Genomic DNA, 20,274 nt, shown 5'->3' with positions numbered 1-20,274 from the left:
GGACTGAGCAACTGAACTGACTGAGACACTACACACAATAATTAACTCAAAATGGATTAGAGGCTAAAAAATAAGACCTGAAACTGTAAAACTTTTAGAAGAAAACATAGGAGAAGATCTTGATATTGGTCTTGGCAATTATTATTTTTTTTAATATTATAGCAAAAGCACCAGCAACAAAAGCAAGTAACACTATATCAAACTAAAAACCTTCAGCACAGCAAAAGAAACAGGTAAAAATAATGAACAGGCAACCGATTGAATGGGTCAAAAGATTTGAAAATAATATATCTGATAAACTGATAATTCCTAACATACATAAACAGCTCATATAACTCAATAATAACAAAAACAAAAATGTACAGTTAAAAAATAGGCAGAGGACCTGAATAAACCTTTCTTTAAAGAAGACATACAAATGGCCAACAAGTACAGGAAAAGATGCTCAATACAACTAATCATTAGGGAAATACAAATGAAAACCAAAATGACATGTAGTCTTACAGCTGCTAGAATGGCAGTTATCAAGAAGAGAAGAGATACCTGATGGCAAGGATGTTGAGAAAAGGGAACCCTTGTGTACTATTGGTGGGAATGCAAGTTAGTATAGCTAATATGGAAAACAGTATGGCTGTTTTTCAGAAAATTAAAAATAGACCTACCAAGTGACCCAGCAATCCTTTTTCTGGGTATATATTAAAAAGAAATGAAAAGAGGATATGAAAAAGTTACCTGCATTACAGCATTATTACAGCATTATTCGCAATAGCCAAGATATGGAAAAAATCAGTCTCTGTCAATGGAAGAATGAATAAAGAAGATATACAGTAATTCTATATTTTAGTTTATAGTGACACTACCATTTGGGGGGATTATTTGATAGTATCTACTACAGAGGAACATACACATTTCTTCTGACAATGCCACTCACTGGTATATACCCAACAGAACAGCACAAATTGAAAGTAGCTTCTCTCCCCACAGGCAGTCATACAAGTTCCATTGCTAAGTGAGCTATCACTTCTCCATTTGATTTTCATTTTCTGCAATTTTGTTGACATGTTGATTATTCTCATGTGATGCATTTTCTCCTCCCTTGCTTTGCCTTTGTTAGTATAAAACTTCTATATTCTCTTACTCATTTTGGTGAAGTGTGCTGAGGGGATGGAGATAATTACTTACTGATAAAAGTATCATGAATGCTAAAAAATAAAAATGTAATTTGGTAGCAGGGATCTATAAAATGCAAAATATATAAATATATAATGTGTGAAATATATAAATATAGACTATGTAAAACATATAAATATATAATTACTATATATATATTTTTGAAACAGTTTATTTTCCATCAACCAAATTTCCATTTTGGTGGAAGTTTGTGGAAGTTCTACAAGTGTTTGGAAGAACTGCTTACAACCACTCAGTGGTGGTTCCGACCCATTCAGTGGCCTGAGCAGTGGGAGCTGCAGACCAGTCTTCAGTGGAAGGCTGAGCACTCCAGTCTTCAGCAGGGAACTGCTGAATAGGCACAGAAGGCACTTGCACACCTTCGGACCAGTCTGTCACCTTAGGCTGAGTAGCAGTGAACTCTGGAGCTGGAGCAGTCCATTCACCCTGAAATTCCTCCTTGGTCACAGCCTTCTCAGCTGCTGCCTGCTCTTCCTTTTCAATCTCTTCAGGATCTCTGTAGAAGCAGAGGTCCGGCATGACCTCCCACGGGTGTTCTCAGGAGATGGTGCCACGCATGCACAGAACTTCCCGGGGGAGCATCCACAACATCAGCGCACATGAGTGTGCTCCCTTGTTGTTGAATGGGATGGCAATGTACACGTAGCACAGAGGAGAGTCTGTGTTACACAGAGCAGTGTTTGGCAGGTTAACGTTAAGAGGCTTCTGTGAGCGGTTGGTGGTCAGCCCTGGGATTGGCAACCGCTAGAAGCCTTGGCTCCCTGAACGTGGCCTGGATCTGGTTAGTGAAGGCTCCCGGAGTGAAGCAGCCAGCAACAGGAGTGGCTCCAGTGGGAGCAGCAACCTTCAGCACAGCTCGCTGGCCAGTATTCCTGGAGGATATGACACTGACATCAGCCGGGTTTTCAATGGCAACAATGGCCGGAGCTACCAACAGAAGCTTCTCCCAGGTCCTCTTCAGATTTATGATGTAGATGCCATCACTTTTCCTTTTGTAGATGTACTGTTCCATTTGGAAGTCAAGGTTGGTGCCACCTAAGTGGGTTCCTGCTGTAAGGAATTTGAGGACATCCTCCTCCTTCATTTGCAGGACATCAAGGGTTCCGGGGGCAGGAGGAAAAGGGGATGACAGAGGATGAGATGGCCGGATGGCATCACCAACTCGATGGACGTGAGTCTGAGTGAACTCCAGGAGATGGTGATGGACAGGGAAGCCTGGCCTGCTGCGATTCAGGGGGTTGCAAAGAGTCAGACACTACTGAGCGACTGAACTGAACTGAAGGGCTCCGGACATTGTGAAAGCTTTCCTTTAAGTTACGATGGGAATTCAGGACAACGCCGTATGGACCCCTCTCTGGGTAGCTCCGAAAGCTACCATATAATCTAACAGCTACCAAATAATCTAAATTAATACACAGAGAGGTATCCAAAGCTATCTAAAGAGCCATCCAAAGCTACCAAATAATCTAAGTTAATACACAGCGTATTTAAAAAATATATTTATGATTTGAGGAACTTTAAGTGGTTGCCTAAAATAACAATAAAAGGTGAGCTGTAACATTAAAAAGTACAAAACAATTTTTATAGAATAGCTTGTATTAAAGGTTCATACAATGAGTATAGTTATTGAAATACCACTAATATTAATGAAGTACATACCTTGCCATATAATTTCGCTTATTGATACCTGAATTTTCAGAAAATTAAATTCTCTGGGTATTGATAGGAATACAGTTGAACAGTATTTCTCACTCACACACACACACACACACACACACACACAGAGGTTTGTCTGCTAAAACAAAATCAGGAAATGTGTGACCTGTTGTACTCATATTTTATTTCAAAAATTGATTGTTAAGCTATATTTTACTAGTAATGTTTTTAGGTTTTCTCTACTATCAGAGAACTTTAAGACAAGGGACCTTGAGAAATCCTCGTTGGCATATCATGTTGTGCACTGCTTACCATCTGATGAAATATTCAATTGTGTATTGTCTGACAGGAACTAATATTAATATAATAGACTGCTTTTCCCTCATAGGTGCTCAATAGTCTATAAGTTTAGATAAACCTGAATGACTTATTAGTAAAATATGTGATGTGCATCATTTCTAAAACATTAGAACTCAGGAAATTTAATAAACTGGGATAGGCAGTCTCATTACTGTTTTCCTAGATATTACTCTGCAGTTATAAAAATTAAAATTTGCTGTCATGTAAGCAGAGAAGGCAGGGAAGATCAAATAATTGAAAAATAATAACAAAAGGAAAACCCCTAAAACTTAAGGTTAAATAAGCACAAATATTTTGTGTTTTTCTATTAATAATCTATTAATAAATACTGAAGGAAAATTTCAAGACCAAATACAAGTCTACTAATAATAAAATGTGGATTATGCTTCAAGATATTCAACCTAATTTTTCAGGGGAGCTACTATAAAGTACTCATGAGGATAATGTACATAAACTATCCTGTCATTAATTCTAATTTACTTCCACCAAAGAATTGTTTAAAGTGGACTTTCTCTTGAATCTGGGCACAGTACCACCCCACTTCCCCACCTCAGCAACTGTTCAGTTCAGTTCAGTTCAGTTGCTCAGTCATGTCCGACTCTTTGCGACCCCATGAATCGCAGCACGCCAGGCCTCCCTGTCTATCACCAACTCCCAGAGTTCACCCAGACTCGCGTCCATCAAGTCAGTGATGCCATCCAGCCATCTCATCCTCTGTTGTCCCCTTTTCCTCCTGCCCCCAATCTCTCTCAGCATCAGGGTCTTTTCCAATGAGTCAACTCTTCACATGAGGTGGCCAAAGTACTGGAGTTTCAGCTTCAGCATCATTCCCTTCAAAGAAATCCCAGGGCTGATCTCCTTCAGAATGGACTGGTTGGATCTCCTTGCAGTCCAAGGGATTCTCAAGTGTGAGGGCTCTGTAAAGTAAGTAGAACCAGGCCTAATGGAGAAAACCAAAATTTGTGGTACTACCGAGCTGGTTATGAATTTGCCAGTCTTTCCCCCTTCTCTCCTCCCTCTTTTCCCTGGTGCTTGGGCTGGAGCCTCAGCTGAATGGACTAGAAACCTGGAAGTGGCCACCAGGTCACAGAGCTCCAGCTCACCTTGTCTCTGGAAGTGGGAAATGGAATTCCTAATATTCAGGACAGAATTAGGAATATATCCCTTCCCTCTTTCTCTCTTTTCCTGTTCTCTCATGCCCAGACCTCAAGTAATTGTGTTGTAGGCTGGTGGTGGTGGTCAGTAATGGGAGCTCACAGAAGACAAAATTCCCAAGAAGGAAAAATCTTCTTCCTCCTTCACTGAAGCTGTGGTTCTGAGAGGGTGGTGTCAACCTTCATTGCATTTTTTTCCTTCTGTCCTCCTCTCACTTGGTCCTGGATGTAGATCCAGTTGCAGAAGTGCACAGCAGAGTAGAACAAAGAAAGCCCCAACTAGCTTTCTAGACAAAGGACCTTGAAGAAGAGTTTGAGGGATTCAGAAAGTATTAGGAAGAACACGGAGAGACCAGTTTGGGAAAGCAATACCCATATTTGTTTATGAACCTCTGGGCTTGTTCCCAAACTGCACATACTTGGAACTGATTCTATTCAACAAAGACTTTGAGAAATGAACCAAAAGACTATTACCCAGGTCTCAGACTAGAAGTTTTAAACTTTTGGTTAGGTAAGAGATGACATCAATATAGAAAATAGACTCTTCTTTTATTTGTTTGTCTACGAGACACAACAATTATAACATAAAGAGGCATATATACTGCAAACCCACATAAGTTGCCTTTAACTAGTATAAAGTAGATACACAGATCTTAGTTCTGCCTCCCATCATTTTTATCATTTACAGATTAATAATTTATATTAAAATAATTTTAAACTGTATTTTTATTTGAGATAAGCAACTTTCAAGAACACAGCATTACAAGGAAAATAATGTCAGAAATACTTCAATAGTCTGAGACTAACAACATGCGGAATTACAATTCTAAAGCCATTTCTAGTATGAAAGTAAGGTAAGTGTTTTTATTCTGAAAGTTCAGATAAGGTGTGGGGAACAAAGGTTTATATTAGCAGTTTAGGATTAGACAGCATTTTTATTTTTATACCAGTTTGAATAGAATCTAATAATAATAATGGCACAAAATAAAAAGCTAACCACAGTTTTTCCTAAAAATACTTAGCATTTTTTAAGTGTTCTAACATTCATTTCCTTATACTATTTTTATTTCATTTGGTGTTCTTAGGTGTATTTTAGTCAACCAAAATAAAGTCTGCCTGAATACTACTTCCTTGCTATTTAGCAGTGCTTTTAAAAAGTGTGCCTACTGAGTCTATCATCTTATTTTCAGGTACTCTGAAATAAGATGCTGTTTAAAATTTTAGTCTCTTATCACAGATTCTTATTTCTATTTCACTATTTTTTCTAGACATCTAGTAATATCAGTTTTCAACTTTTTCTGTCAGTATTCCATTTTTTGCATATTCCTTAAGTCAGAGTAAATCTACTTTTCTGAGTAAGTAAAACCACTGTCAAAGAGAAAACACCTTGTGATCCACTGTATGATGCAAGAGTAATAATAGCTACAGCAAAGCCATTTATAATTACTGAACATTCAAAATAGGTCTGATGTTGTGCAAAACTCTTTCTATATATTTTTTATAATTCTATACATTTCTATATAATTATCTATACAAAAATTAGTTACAAAGGATAATAAAGAGTATGACTTTTGGAACTAGATTACATGGCTTTGAGTTCTCCTGTATTTTACTAACCCTGTCACTTCAGGCAGCTTATTTTTCTGTGCATCTTTTTCCTCATCTGTAAAATGAGGCACCTAGCTGAGAGGTTAATGTGAGTATTTAATGAATTAATACACATAGTGATCAGAAGGGTGCCTAGCATATTATTATGAAGATGAAGAAACTGAAATTAATCAAAGTATAACATCTTGCTATGGCAGACTGTGTTTTCCAAAAATGTCTCTAACAATACTTCTCACTCTATATTTCCTTCTGACAATGTCGATAGATGCTCTGCCTCATTATAAAGCAGACATTACTTTGCCGACAAAAATCCATCCAGTTAAAGCTATGGTTTTTCCAGTAGTCATGTATGGATATGACAGCTGGACTATAAAGAAAGCTGAACACCGAAGAATTGATGCTTTTGAACTGTGGCATTGGAGAAGACTCTTGCGAGTCCCTTAGACTCAAGGAGATCAAACCAGTCCATTCTTAAGGAAATCAGTCCTGAATATTTAATGGAAGGACTGATGCTGAAGCTGAAACTCCAATACTTGGGCCACCTGATGCAAAGAACTGACTCACTGGAAAAAAACCTGATTCTGGGAAAGATCGAAGGCAGGAGGAGGAGATGGCAGAGGATGAGATGGTTGGATGGCATCACTGATTCGATGGACTTGAGTTTGAGCAAGCTCTGGGAGCTGGTAATGGACAGGGAAGACTGGTGAGCTGCAGTCCTTGGGGTCACAAAGAGTTGGGCACGACTGTGAGACTGAACTGACTGACCCTTCCCCATAAAGAGCTCAGGCTTGTAGTTACAGCGAGTTTCTAGGCAAAGTCATAAAAGGTGATAGAGACTCTGCCTGTTTCTTTTGGGATGGTTACTTTAAGAAGCTAGCCACCACGCCAAGGGGAAGGTCAAGCAGCCATGAAGAGGCCCACATCTTTGGTGCATGGCTGTGCTGAGCTCCCAGTTATCTGGCATCATCACCCTGTCAGCCAGGTTACTGGGCTACCTGGGATGTAGATGTTCCAGGCCCCGGTAAAGCTGCCCCAGATAATGCAGCCTGAAACAGAGATGAACTGTCCTAGCTGAATCTTGCTCAACTTTACAAGTAAAAACAAATGTTTGTTGTTGTTTAAAGTCACTAAGTTTGGGGGACTTTCTTATGAAGATCTGAGAGTCTGGGACACTTGCTGAAGATCATATGGTGGAAGAACCAATCTCTCGAGTTCTCATCATAGAGCACATTATGTACCTGTTGTATTTGGAACAGCATGCCTGCTTTGTTATCTAGGGCAGTGAAAGATTGAACCACAACTTTTAAAGGACAATCAGTGATGGTCTTTGGGTTATAAATAACTGTTGTACCTAAAAATACACTTTTGTGGGATTTAGTTGACAGAGATAGTTTTAATTGATGGCTTTATGTTCTCTTGGGAACTTTCCTTTTTGGTAAGAAGCAAAATAAATATAGCTTTATTCAGACCATTAGAAATAAAAATGTATTCCACAACACTTTTTTTCATAAAAAATGCTTTATGTACACATAACCCTTCATTTTATGGAAAAAGTAAGCAAGAAATTTTATCTTTCAACATAGAATTGAAGAATAGACTCATCATAAAATGGCCTGTATGCGTGATTTCAACATTTTGATCAAACTCACTCATCACTGCTCTAAGTCTCATATACTCTGACACGTCAGTAAAGTTTGACAACCATATTTTCTGCTGGCTTAGCAACAAACTTACAATCCATTCTTCAATCTGACAATTGTGAATGTCCTGCTGTCATGTATTTATGGTATTTTTATAGTTGAACAGTATAAAAAACTAATGTAAAAATTATTAAACAATATGCTATATTTTTTTACTAAAAGAAGATAATTTATTTTTAAAGAATTACTAAGCATATTGATATAATAGTCACAATTTATTGTCTACTACAAATTGGTATTTTATAAACATTACTATATTTAACTCTTACAAAATATTCAGTGATTAAATATTAATATTTTCATTGTACAAATGAAGAGACAAAGTCTTTAATAGTTGTTCCATGTCACAGAGATGATAGATGAACAAGTCAGTGTTTGAAGACAGGGTTTTGATTCTTAAGTCTAAACTTTGGATCAATGCTCATTGCTATATAAAAATAGATGTGTATACAAAAACAGGCACATACAAATATATACTATATATACATACTTTTACTCCTAGCAATATTTGTTTTTTCTCTTCCTTTGTAACCTACCACTGAAATTATCACCTGAATTCTGCATTTTGATATTTGCTATTTCTAGTTCTATATAAAAAGGCATGTCTTTTCCACTATATTGCAAATTACTTAAAAATAAGGTTTCTATGTATGGCATTGCAGTGAGACAGTACTATAGACAGAGCAGAGGATCAAACATAAGTTCTATGGATTATATCTATATAATTAATACAGTTATTAGTTGAAATTATGTGAGAATATTATAAAGCTTAGCAAAGCAGATCTTCAAAAATGTTTATGTGCTTTTCTTAAAAATTATCAAGATAAAGTGATATAATATGACTTAAAATTTCTAAACTTTTTTGTTGAATCTATAACACCTTAAGTCAGAATTCAGACAGTATCACTTCCTATTTTCCATACAAACTTGAGATGATTACATTACATCATTGGCTGAATTGTGAATGGAAACTTCCATTGTATTTTCACCATATGTAGCCCTCGTTTTTATAGTTAAACTGCAGTACCTGAAATTCATAATGATATTTTGAATTTTACTTCATATTTAATATTGCAATTATGTTTGTAAATTGTTTTATTGAAGTATAGTTCACTTATATTAGTTTCAGGTGTACAATGGTTATTCAATATTTTTGTAATCCATATAAAGTTAAGTATTGGCCATATTCACTGTACTGTATGTCATTGGATTTAATTTTATACCTAGTACTTTGTACTTCTTAATTTTCTTCCCTTATTCTTCCTGTCTTCCCTTTCCTCCCTCAACTGGTAACCACTTGCTCTCTATAAGTCTGTTTTTGTTTGCTATATTCTTTCATTTATTTTTTTAGATTCTACCTATAAGTGAAAACATTCAATATTTATCTTTCAATCTCAGGCTTCTTTCACTAACTTAATACTTTCAGGGTTCATCCATGTTTTTACAAATGGCTAAATTTCATTCTTCTTAATGGCTGAGTAATATTCCCATATATGCACATATATATATATATATATATATATATATATATATATATATAAAATACCACATTTTCTTTATCCATTTACCTATTGCTAGGGCTCCTCATATGTGGCTGAAAAGCCTTGTCCCCTAGGAAGGATGAATCCCTGGCCCTGTGATGCCCCCTCCTCTTCTGAGTCATCCATGCAGGGTGCAGGCCTCCACTAGATGATTTCTATCCCTCTACTAGACTCCGTGGTTTTTTTTTTTTTTTCCCCTGTACAGCCTTGGTTGTAGAGCTGTTGCTAATCTTCAGGTTATTCTCAGTGAGTAGTCGTAAAACCATCGGTAATCATTAGTTATACTCATTTCACCTGTAACCCACCTTTAGTAATCAAGGTTGTTGTAATTTCTGCTACAAAAGACATACAAATCCTCCACGTGACATGGAGCATAAATGATAAGATGTTTGCCTAAGCTGCTTTCCAGAACTTGGAGTCTTCTGTGTCTAGTTTTGGAGAAGGCAATGGCACCCCACTCCAGTACTCTTGCCTGGAAAATCCGATGGACGGAGGAGCCTGGTGGGCTTCAGTCCATGGGGTCGCTAAGAGTCGGACAGGACTGAGCGACTTCACTTTCACTTTTCACTTTCATGCATTGGAGAAGGAAATGGCAACCCACTCCAGTGTTCTTGCCTGGAGAATCCCAGGGACGGGGGAGCCTGGTGGGCTGCTGTCTATGGGGTCACACAGAGTCGGACATGACTGAAGCGACTTAGCAGCAGCAGCAGCAGTGTCTAGTTTGGCTGAGCTAGTTAAGACCACTAACTTTTCAACTGGGCATGCACGAATATTATTTTGAATATGCAGAGGCCTGTGGCTTCCTTATGGCTGCACAGAACAGCAATTATCTCATTTTTTTTTCAATCACTTTTTCCCACATGCCTCATGCCTCAGACCTCCTAGCTTCTTTATTCTTTATCCCATAAGAACCCCGAGCCTCTGGCTTTCAGGAAGGTGGATTTGAGACCAGTTCTTATATTTCCTCACTTGGCTGCCTTGTGAATAAACTCTCTCTTTGGGGTAAACTCTATGTCCCAGTGTTTTGGCTTGCTGTGCACTGGACAAAATGACCCCTGTTTGGTAATATTTGCTCTATATATAGTTCTAGTTTTGATGTTTGCCAGGGGAGGTGAGCTCAGGTTCTTCCTACTCTTCGATCTTGATCCCTGCTTCTATTCCCATGTTTGTATGTTGAATAACAACTAATGGTGTACTAACTAGTACTTTATTTACTTCCTTTCTATTAATATTTTAAAATAACTTACAAAACGTAGGTTTAAATTTCACTGAAATGTTCTGGAAATGCTGAATTGAAGCACACTGGAACAGCATCTTCTATCTAGTATGAGTAGAGTACCAATATTGATCTAGTGTGGTTTGGATATAACAGATTCTTATGGATCACAAGGATGCAGTCAAGGGTGAAATGTTGTATGCAGTAACAGCATACACTCAAGATTCATAGCCTGTGAATTCATAGCCTGTAAACAGCATACACTCAAGATTCATTGCTTTCAACAGCTCTATATGGCTTAGTTTCTTAGCAGAAACTAAGATGTGCAGGTTTTACAGATGCACAGATGTCATGTGTCTGATCAGAATATGGCCTCTTTATTTGGCTTATATCTAGTTCTACACAAGTAGAACAATTCCATATATTAATGCTCTTGGCCAAAGCCTGAATTTCCCAGTAAGTATTTACACCCAGGCAGATCATATATAAGCTGGTGTTTGGATAATCCAGTTTTCATGACAAACAGGTTGGACTATAAAACCAGTTACATTTTATGAACTTTTAATAAGTGTTTTTATTTGAAAACTAGGAACCACAGAAGAACTTTGCTAATATTGAGCTATAAATTCCATTAATCAGAAGCTATGTACATGGAAAATTTTTGTGTAATTCTTTTGTATATATCGTTTTGTGTAAATCCTCTGTATACATATTTATAAGTATTTTAAACACAGTAAAGCAATTCTTAGCAGACTTTCATTTATGCAACTCCAAACTCTAATTAATCTACTTAATACACTTACATGGGCTTCTCTGGTGGTTCAGATGGTCAGATTTCCTTAAATTGGGACATTCTAGACACTAAGGTCAAAGGAGCTATTGGACCAAGTGACTGCACTATGAACATACACAAATTTGTCTGTCTTTGCTCTCTGCTGCAAGTGCATATTATAATATTACACATGCCTACATTATAGCAGGTTTTTTTTTCTTTGCAGTGGTTTGATTCCATGACCTAGTCAATAGTGTGTGAACACTTGCAAGAATAAAATATATATGTGTTAAAGTTCTCATCCTCTAACACAGTGCTTAGTACATATTGGGTGCTCAATAAATATTTGTTAAATAACTGATTAAATTAGTGGTCTTTGATATTCTTTGACTTATAAAACAAAATTTTAATATTACAAATGTATTAGTTTGTAATTTAATGGTTAATATTACAAAATTATTAGTATTCTGATATAGTTTTTTTAACAGGGCAGGAACACTTGCAAAGCACCTGGAATTAACATAGTACTTTATTGCATCCCTTACTAAAGAAATATCACATTCAAGCACTATTTAGAAAATTTATCCTAAATTTAGTATGGGCTTTTATTTTGAAACCTGCAATTTTAGAACTCTTGCCTCAGATTGTCATGTTGATGAACATATTCAGCTCTCATGTTTGATTGAATGTTTTAATTTAAATGTATATGTAATTATCATTTTTTGCACCTTTACAAACTGTAGAATTAATATAAAAATAACAATTCTGTTGCAAAAACCATTTAGCTGATACTGCACTTTTTAAAATAAATTTATTTATTTTAATTGGAGGCTAATACAATACAATATTGTATTGGTTTGCCACAAATTGACATGAATTTGCCATGGGTGTACATGTGTTCCCCATCCTGAACCCCCCTCCTACCTCCCTCCACATCCCATCCTTCTGGTTCATCCCAGTGCACCAGCCCCGAGCATCCTGTATCATGCATCGAACCTAGACTGGTGATTCATTTCAAATATTATAATATACATGTTTCAATGCCATTCTCCCAAATCATCCCACCCTTGCCTTCTCCCATAGAGTAAAAAAAGCTGTTCTAGACATCTGTGTCTCTTTTGCTGTCTTGCATACAGGGTTATCGTTAAATCTTTCTAAATTCCATATATATGTGTTGATTATACTGTATTGGTGTTTTTCTTTCTGGCTTACTTCACTCTGTATAATAGGCTCTAGTTTCATCCACCTCATTAGAACTGATTCAAATGTATTCTTTTTTTTTTAAATTTTTTTAATTTTTTTAATTTTAGTTTTTTATTTTTTAAATTTTAAAATCTTTAATTCTTACATGCATTCCCAAACATGAACCCCCCTCCCACCTCCCTCCCCATAACATCTTTCTGGGTCATCCCCATGCACCAGCCCCAAGCATGCTGCATCCTGCATCAGACATAGACTGGCGATTCAATTCACATGATAGTATACATGTTAGAATGTCATTCTCCCAAATCATCCCACCCTCTCCCTCTCCCTCTGAGTCCAAAAGTCCGTTATACACATCTGTGTCTCTTTCCCTGTCTTGCATACAGGGTCGTCATTGCCATCTTCCTAAATTCCATATATATGTGTTAGTATACTGTATTGGTGTTTTTCTTTCTGGCTTACTTCACTCTGTATTCTTTTTAATGGCTGAGTAATACTCCAGTGTGTATACGTACCACAGCTTTCTTATCCGTTTGTCTGCTGATGGACATCTAGGTTGCTTCCATGTCCTGGCTATTATAGACAGTGCTGCAATGAACACTGAGGTACACATATCTCTTTCAGTTCTGGTTTCCTCGGTGTGTATGCCCAGAAGTGGGATTGCTGGGTCATAAGGCAGTTCTATTTTAAGTTTTGTAAGGAATCTCCACACTGTTCTCCATAGTGGCTGTACTAGTTTGCATTCCCACCAACAGTGTAAGAGGGTTCCCTTTTCTCCACACCCTCTCCAGCATTAATTGCTTGTAGACTTTTGGATAGCAGCCATTCTGACTGGCATGAAATGGTACCTCATTGTGGTTTTGATTTGCATTTCTCTGATAATGAGTGATGTTGAGCATCTTTTCATGTGTTTGTTAGCCATCCATATGTCTTCTTTGGAGAAATGTCTGTTTAGTTCTTTGGCCCATTTTTTGATTGGGCCGTTTATTTTTCTGGAATTGAGCTGCAAGAGTTGCTTCTATATTTTTGAGATTAAATCTTTATCAGTTGCTTCATTTGCTATTATTTTCCCCCATTGTGAAGGCTGTCTTTTCACCTTGCTTATAGTTTCCTTTGTTGTGCAGAAGCTTTTAATTTTAATTAGGTCCCATTTGTTTATTTTTGCTTTTATTTCCAATATTCTGGGAGGTGGGTCATAGAGGATTCTGCTGTGCATTTTCAAGTACAGTCACCTTTGATTATATTCAAGTGGAGCAACTTTGGTAAATGTATAACTATCTGCAGTTATTATGCACTCAACATATAATAGAGAAGTTAATGGTATAGGTAGTATAAGACCCAGTCCCTGAAAAGGTAATGCTATACACTTCAAGTTATATGGTGATATTAGTCACTATGTGATTACATCACAAATGGTACAGATGATAAATGCCTGGTGTTTCAAGAAGAAACACATTAATGTCAGGTGGAGCAGATTAAATTGGCCTAGAGTTGTGGCATTTTAACTGGACTTTTTCTGTAGAAAGGTAGAATAAGATTAAGAATGAAAGAAAAATAATCTGGAAATGAAACTGAGTATCACAAGTTCCAAATAAAAGAGGATGCCAACTTTGATAAAATGAAGAAATGACAGTGGAAAGAAGAGAGATAGAAAGTAGTTAAAGGGGGATGGTTATTAAAAGTCTTATAAGACAGCTTAAAGAAGTTTATATTAATTAATGGATACAGAAACATTTGAAAAAAAGGATGCAAGTTTATTTAAACTGGAGTCTTCTAACAGTGCACAAAATGTATTAAAGAGATGTGAGATGCGAAGTGTTAGGACGAGTTGGGAGACTAAGGCCTTGATCTGGAGAATATTTAACAACTAAAGAAGAGTGGTAGTGATGAAATAAGGAAACACTACATTGTGAAGACATATGATTTTAAGAAATAGTCTGGACAAAGAATAAGGTTGAGATTAAGTACAATTTAAACATATTTATTAACTATTTTTAATATACTTAATGATGTTGAGTCTATCACTGTGATAAAATTGGGGGCTTTTGCCATTATAATTCAGATCCTATTTCAACCAATATTATCCAAATATAATATTTCTTATTTAAGTATATTACAATCCCCTGGAGAAGGGAAAAGTTATCCACTCCAGTATTCTGACCTGTAGAATTCCATGGACTATACGGTCCATGGGGTAGCAAAGAGTCAGACACGACTTAGACTTTCACTTTCACTGGCTGAAATATATTGCCTTATTTAACAACTGTAAATCTGAATTTACTCATCTGTAAAATGAGATGATAATAGACCTAACTGTTGGGATGTACAAAATAATTTATGTATCAGTTGTTTCCTAGCTCATTATAAGCAATGGATAAATATTCTATCCATAAGTTTTAAGGTCAAGCAAAAAAATTTACAATGTCCAAGAAAGAAACTCTCATACTCAAATAGTCAGGAAATCAGCTGTAATGGTTAAACCAAATATCCCCAGACATGTATATCGTAAATGAATAGCCATTTTCCAACAAAAGAATTAAAAATGTATAACATAATACTATCAGTTCAGTTGAGTTGCTCAATCATGTCCGACACTTTGTCACCTCATGACTGCAGCAGGCCAGGTCTCCTTGTCCATCACCAACTCTTGGAGTTTACTCAAACTCATGTCCATTGAGTCAGTGATGCCATCCAACCATATTATCCTCTGTCGTCCCCTTCTCCTGCCGCCTCCAATCTTTCTCAGCATCAGGGTCTTTTCAAATGAATTAGCTCTTCGTAACAGGTGGCCAAAGTATCGGAGTTTCACCTTCAACATCTGTCCTTCCAATGAATATTCAGAACTTATATCCTTTAGGATGGAAAGGACTCTCAAGAGTCTTCTCCAACACCACAGTTCAAAAGCATCAATTCTTCAGCTCTCAGCTTTCTCTATGGTCCAAATCTCACATCCATATACGACTACTGGAAAAAACATAGCTTTGACTAGATGGACCTTTATTGGCAAAGTAATGTCTCTGCTTTTTAATATGGTGTGTGGGTTGGTCATAACTTTCCTTTCAAGGAGTAAGCGTCTTTTAATTTCATGGCTACAGTCACCATCTGCAGTGATTTTTGGAGCCCCCCAAAATAGTCTGCCACAGTTTCCACTGTTTCCCCGTCTATTTGCCATGAAGTGATGGGACTGGATGTCATGATCTTAGTTTTCTGAATGTTGAGCTTTAAGCCAACTTTTCACTTTTCTCTTTCACTTTCATAAAGAGGCTCTTTAGTTCTTCTTCACTTTCTGCCATAAGGGCGGTGTCATCTGCATAGCTAAGGTTATTGATATTTCTCCTGGTAATCGTGATTCCAGCTTGTGCTTGATCTTGCACAGTGTTTATTATGATGTACTCTGCATGTAAGTTAAATATGGAGGGTGACAGTAGACAGCCTTGACACACTCCTTTTCCTATTTGGAACTAGGCTGTTGTTCCATGTCCAGTTCTAACTGTTGCTTCCTGACCTGCATGCAGATTTCTCAGAGGCAGGTCAGGGGTCTGATACTCCCATCTCTTTTAGAATTTTCCACATGTTATTGTGATCCACACAGTCAAAGGCTTTGGCATAGTCAATCAAGCAGAAATAGATGTTTTTTTGGAACTCTCTTGCTTTTTTGAGGATCCAGCAGATCTTGGCAATTTGATCTCTGGTTCCTCTGCCTTTCTGAAAACCAGATTGAACATCTGGACATTCACGGTTCATGCATTTCTGAAGCCTGGCTTGGAGAATTTTGAGCATTACTTTGTTAGCGTTTGAGGTGAGTGCAATTGTGTGGTAGTTTGAGCATTCTTTGGCATTGCCTTTTTTTGGATTGGGATGAAAACTGACCTTTTCCAGTCCTGTGGCCACTTTTGAGTTTTCCAAATTTCCTGGCATATTGAGTGCCACACTTTCACAGCATCATCTTTTAGGATTTGAAATAGCTCAGCTGGAATCCTGTCACCTCCACTATCTTTGTATAGAGTGATACTTCCTAAGGCCCACTTGACTTCACATTCCAGGATGTCTGGCTCTAGGTGAGTGAACAAACCATAGTGATTATCTGAGTCTGAAGATCTTTTTTGTAAAGTTCATCTGTGTATTCTTGCCACCTCTTCTTAATATTTTCTGCTTCTGTTAGGTCCATACCATTTCTGTCCTTTATTGAGCCCATCTTTGCATGAGATTTTTCCTTGGTATCTCTGATTTTCTTGAAGAGATCTCTGGTGTTTCCCATGCTATTGTTTTCCTCTATTCTTTGCACTGATCACTGAGGAAGGCTTTCTTATTTCTCCTTGTTATTCTTTGGAACTCTTCATTCAAATGGGTATATCTTTCCTTTTTGCTTCTCTTCTTTCATAGCTGTTTGTAAGGCCTCCTCAGGCAGTCATTTGCTTTTTTGCATTTCTTTTTCTGGGGGATGGTCTTGGTACCTGTCTCCTGTACAATGTCATGAACCTCAGTCCATAGTTCATCAGGCACTCTATCATATCTAGTCCCTTACATCTATTTCTCACTTCCACTGTATAATCATAAGGGGTTTGATTTAGGTCAATGGTATATTGGTTTTCCCTACTTTTTCAATTTAAGTCTGAATTTGGCAATAAGGAGTTCATGATCTGAGCCACAGTAAGCTCCTAGTCTTGTTTTTGCTGACTTTATAAAGCTTCTTCATCTTTGGCTGCAAAGAATATAATCAATCTGATTTTGGTGTTGGGCATCTGGTGATGTCCATACGTAGAGTCTTCTCTTGTGTTGTTGGAAGAGAGTGTTTGAATGACCAGTGCATTCTCTTGGCAAAACTCTATCAGCCTTTGCCCTGCTTCATTCCATACTCCAAGGCCAAATTTGCCTGTTACTCCAGGTGTTTCTTGACTTCCTACTTTTGCATTCCAGTACTCTATAATGAAAATGACATCTTTTTTGAGTGTTAGTTCTAGAAGGTCTTGTAGGTCTTCATAGAACCACTCAACTTCAGCTTCTTCAGCATTACTGGTAGGGACATAGACTTGGATTACTGTGATGTTGAACAGTTTGCTTGGAAACAAACAGAGATCATTCTGTCGTTTCTGAGATTGCATCCAAGTTCTGCATTTTGGACTCTTTCATTAACTATGATGGCTACTCCATTTCTTCTAAGGGGTTCTTGCCCACAGTAGTATATATAATGTTCATCTGGGTTAAATTCACCCTTCCCATTCCATTTTAGTTTGCTGATTCCTAAAATGTCAACGTTCACTCTTGCCATCTCCTGTTTGACCACTTCCAATTTGCCTTGATTCATGGACCTAACATTCCAGGTTCCTATGCAATATTGCTCTTTACAGCCTTGGACCTAGTTTCCATCACCAGTCTCATCCAAAACTGGGTGTTGGTTTTGCTTTGGCTCTGTCTCTTCATTCTTTCTGGAGTTATTTCTCCACTAATCTCCAGTAGCATATTGGGCAGCTACCGACTTGGGGACTTCATCTTTCAGTGTCTTATCTTTTTGCCTTTTCATACTGTTCATAGTGTTTGAAGGAGGTCAACATTATCTTCATTAACCTCCACCATAGTTTGGCCCCAGGTAAACAGCAGAGAGGGAACACAGCTTCACCCATCAACAGAAAATTGCATTAAAGATTTACTGAGCATGACACTGCCCATTAGAACAAGACCCTGAGAGTCTCTGGTGGGAATAGGGTTTGATTCTAAATGAGAATTCTCCCCTCCTACCATCTCGCCTATGCTCTCCTTTGCCCCTGGACATGAGGTATCTCCTCATGGCCCATCCAGCGAAGCGAAGCCACTGTTCCTGACCTTGGACATGGTGTATCACTTCATGGCTGCTCCAGCAAAGTCTAGCTGCCACTCCTGTCCTTGTATGTAGGGGATATCTTCCCAGCTGCTAGCCTCTCCAGTGCCACACAGCCGCTGCTGGCCATACTGTTCATACTATTCATGATACTATAATGACTCTTAATAAAATATATTCTTACATATCAAATGCACCAGAGAATTTAACAAACATGTTTAAGTTTTGCAATGACTGATTGTAGTCAACTATTTACACTCAATGATCTTTAACTTTCATATCCTCTTATAATAAAGAAAAACAAATGAGACAAAGTTAAAAAAAAAAAACTAACAGTGGATTAGTTTTGCTTTCTGGCAGAAAGGTAACCTAGGAGAAAGAAGTCTTTACACATTTTCTAATTCAGTGGAATAAAAGTTGTTGCCTGAGACAAGTGAATTTAATTTTGTTGTAATATAATTTATGGGTTGAAGTAAGTCCAAGATTTAGATCAGAATTATATTACCTAATATTACCCAATTTTTAATACTCAATTTTTTACGTGAACTTTTAAGAAAAATTTAAGGCTGTTAGATAGATTTATAACATACCCACACATTTCTCCCCTTCTCTTATCCTGTATGAAGATCACATCTTCCAATCAAGTCATCTTAAAGATCAGTAAGGAAAACCTGCCTATTATAAATGAACCCACTTGAAGCCTAATCCAGAATGGATTCCCTCAACCAAACATAGAGAGTTTACTCTGTTTATTCAGTGAACACTGATGAGTGCATAAAGTCTTTGGTTTATAAATTCTTTTCATTTCTTCACAATTCCTTTCTATGGGATATAAGTGTCTTTGTTTTTTCCTCAAGATGATGGAGAACACTTTATCATAGGAATCCAGGAATTTTTCTCCAGGTTAAATTTTCACAGGAAGAATAAAGAACTTCCTTTATCATCCTGACAGATACCCTAGTGCCATATATCCTGGATTCAAATCTTGATCCTTCCACTTACTAACTTTGTGACCTTAGAAAAGTTAGTTAATTAATTTCTCTGTATCTCATTTTCTCATCTATGAAATAGTTGTAAAAACAGCACTTAGCTTGTACAGGCATCTTGAGAATTAACTAAGATACCACTTTTAAGCACCTGGTATCTGGCTCATGGTGCTATATAATGATTCTCTTAAGCATAATATTATTTAACTATGTGATGGATATTTGAGGATATGACTCTTATGGTCAATATATGTTCCACTATCTTCCAGCTCAATTATCAGTAAATCACTACCACTATTCACTACGGAAGTTATGTCCATTCTCCAACAAACCCTCAAGATGCCCCTACTAGAGCTTGGACCTCAGACTTCTTCAGAGTTTTCTCAATCAATTTCAACAATTCTCTCTTATTTCTGTAATAAACATGGTCGTTGTTCACAGAAAGAGAGCCTTTTTTTTTTAATATCATAAAGGAGTTTCTAGTATAAAGAGTATGTAAGAGTTCTATCTGAGGGGAAATATTCATTTATGTCTCTAACCTTTCAGCAATTTTCCTTAGTTTATATAATGCAATTTTCTCTATTACTCTGTCATCTCCTTGAGGCTTTATCTTTTGCTTGTGTGGAACCCTCAGATGTGAAAGCAACATCGTCAGCATGTTTGGTTATGTGTGTATGCACTAGAGTGCCTAGTTAGAATACCTTGCCAATGATGAGTAATCAAAAATTATGAGCTGGTGATGAAGATTCTGGTCCTTATGTGCCTATGTGCCAGTATTAATTCAGGCAGTGAGGAATTTATGTCTTCACTGGGGACTGGGTATTGGGAAATGTGAGGGTTGTGTGTTGCTGCTTATAACAGCACTTTCTTAATTAAGATTGGAAGCCAGATTTAGCTCTTCTCAATATGTATTATTGCCTTACAGACGAGAACACTGAGGCACAGCAGTATGATGAAAGATGCAAGCAGTTTAATTATAATATCTTAGAGTTACACAGAAAAGATAATTCTGTTCCTTTAGAAAAAAATGGTTATTAATGTACTACAGATAATTTAATATTGTTTTCTGGGG

At 37.1% G+C, this 20,274-nt stretch overlaps 1 protein-coding gene and 1 pseudogene across 1 annotated transcript in view; both read right to left on the bottom strand.

The window, feature by feature from the left end:
* The window catches only part of EPHA6 (EPH receptor A6), a 975,318-nt gene that overhangs the window by 569,715 nt on the left and 385,329 nt on the right, over nt 1–20,274 (bottom strand). The gene's annotated exons all lie outside the window — the stretch shown is intronic.
* LOC138429291 (small ribosomal subunit protein uS2-like) lies at nt 1,414–9,476 on the bottom strand (annotated as a pseudogene).

The sequence above is a fragment of the Ovis canadensis genome, chromosome 1, assembly GCF_042477335.2.
Source record: "Ovis canadensis isolate MfBH-ARS-UI-01 breed Bighorn chromosome 1, ARS-UI_OviCan_v2, whole genome shotgun sequence".
NCBI lineage: Eukaryota > Metazoa > Chordata > Mammalia > Artiodactyla > Bovidae > Ovis > Ovis canadensis.
This window is presented reverse-complemented; position numbering and strand designations above follow the sequence as displayed.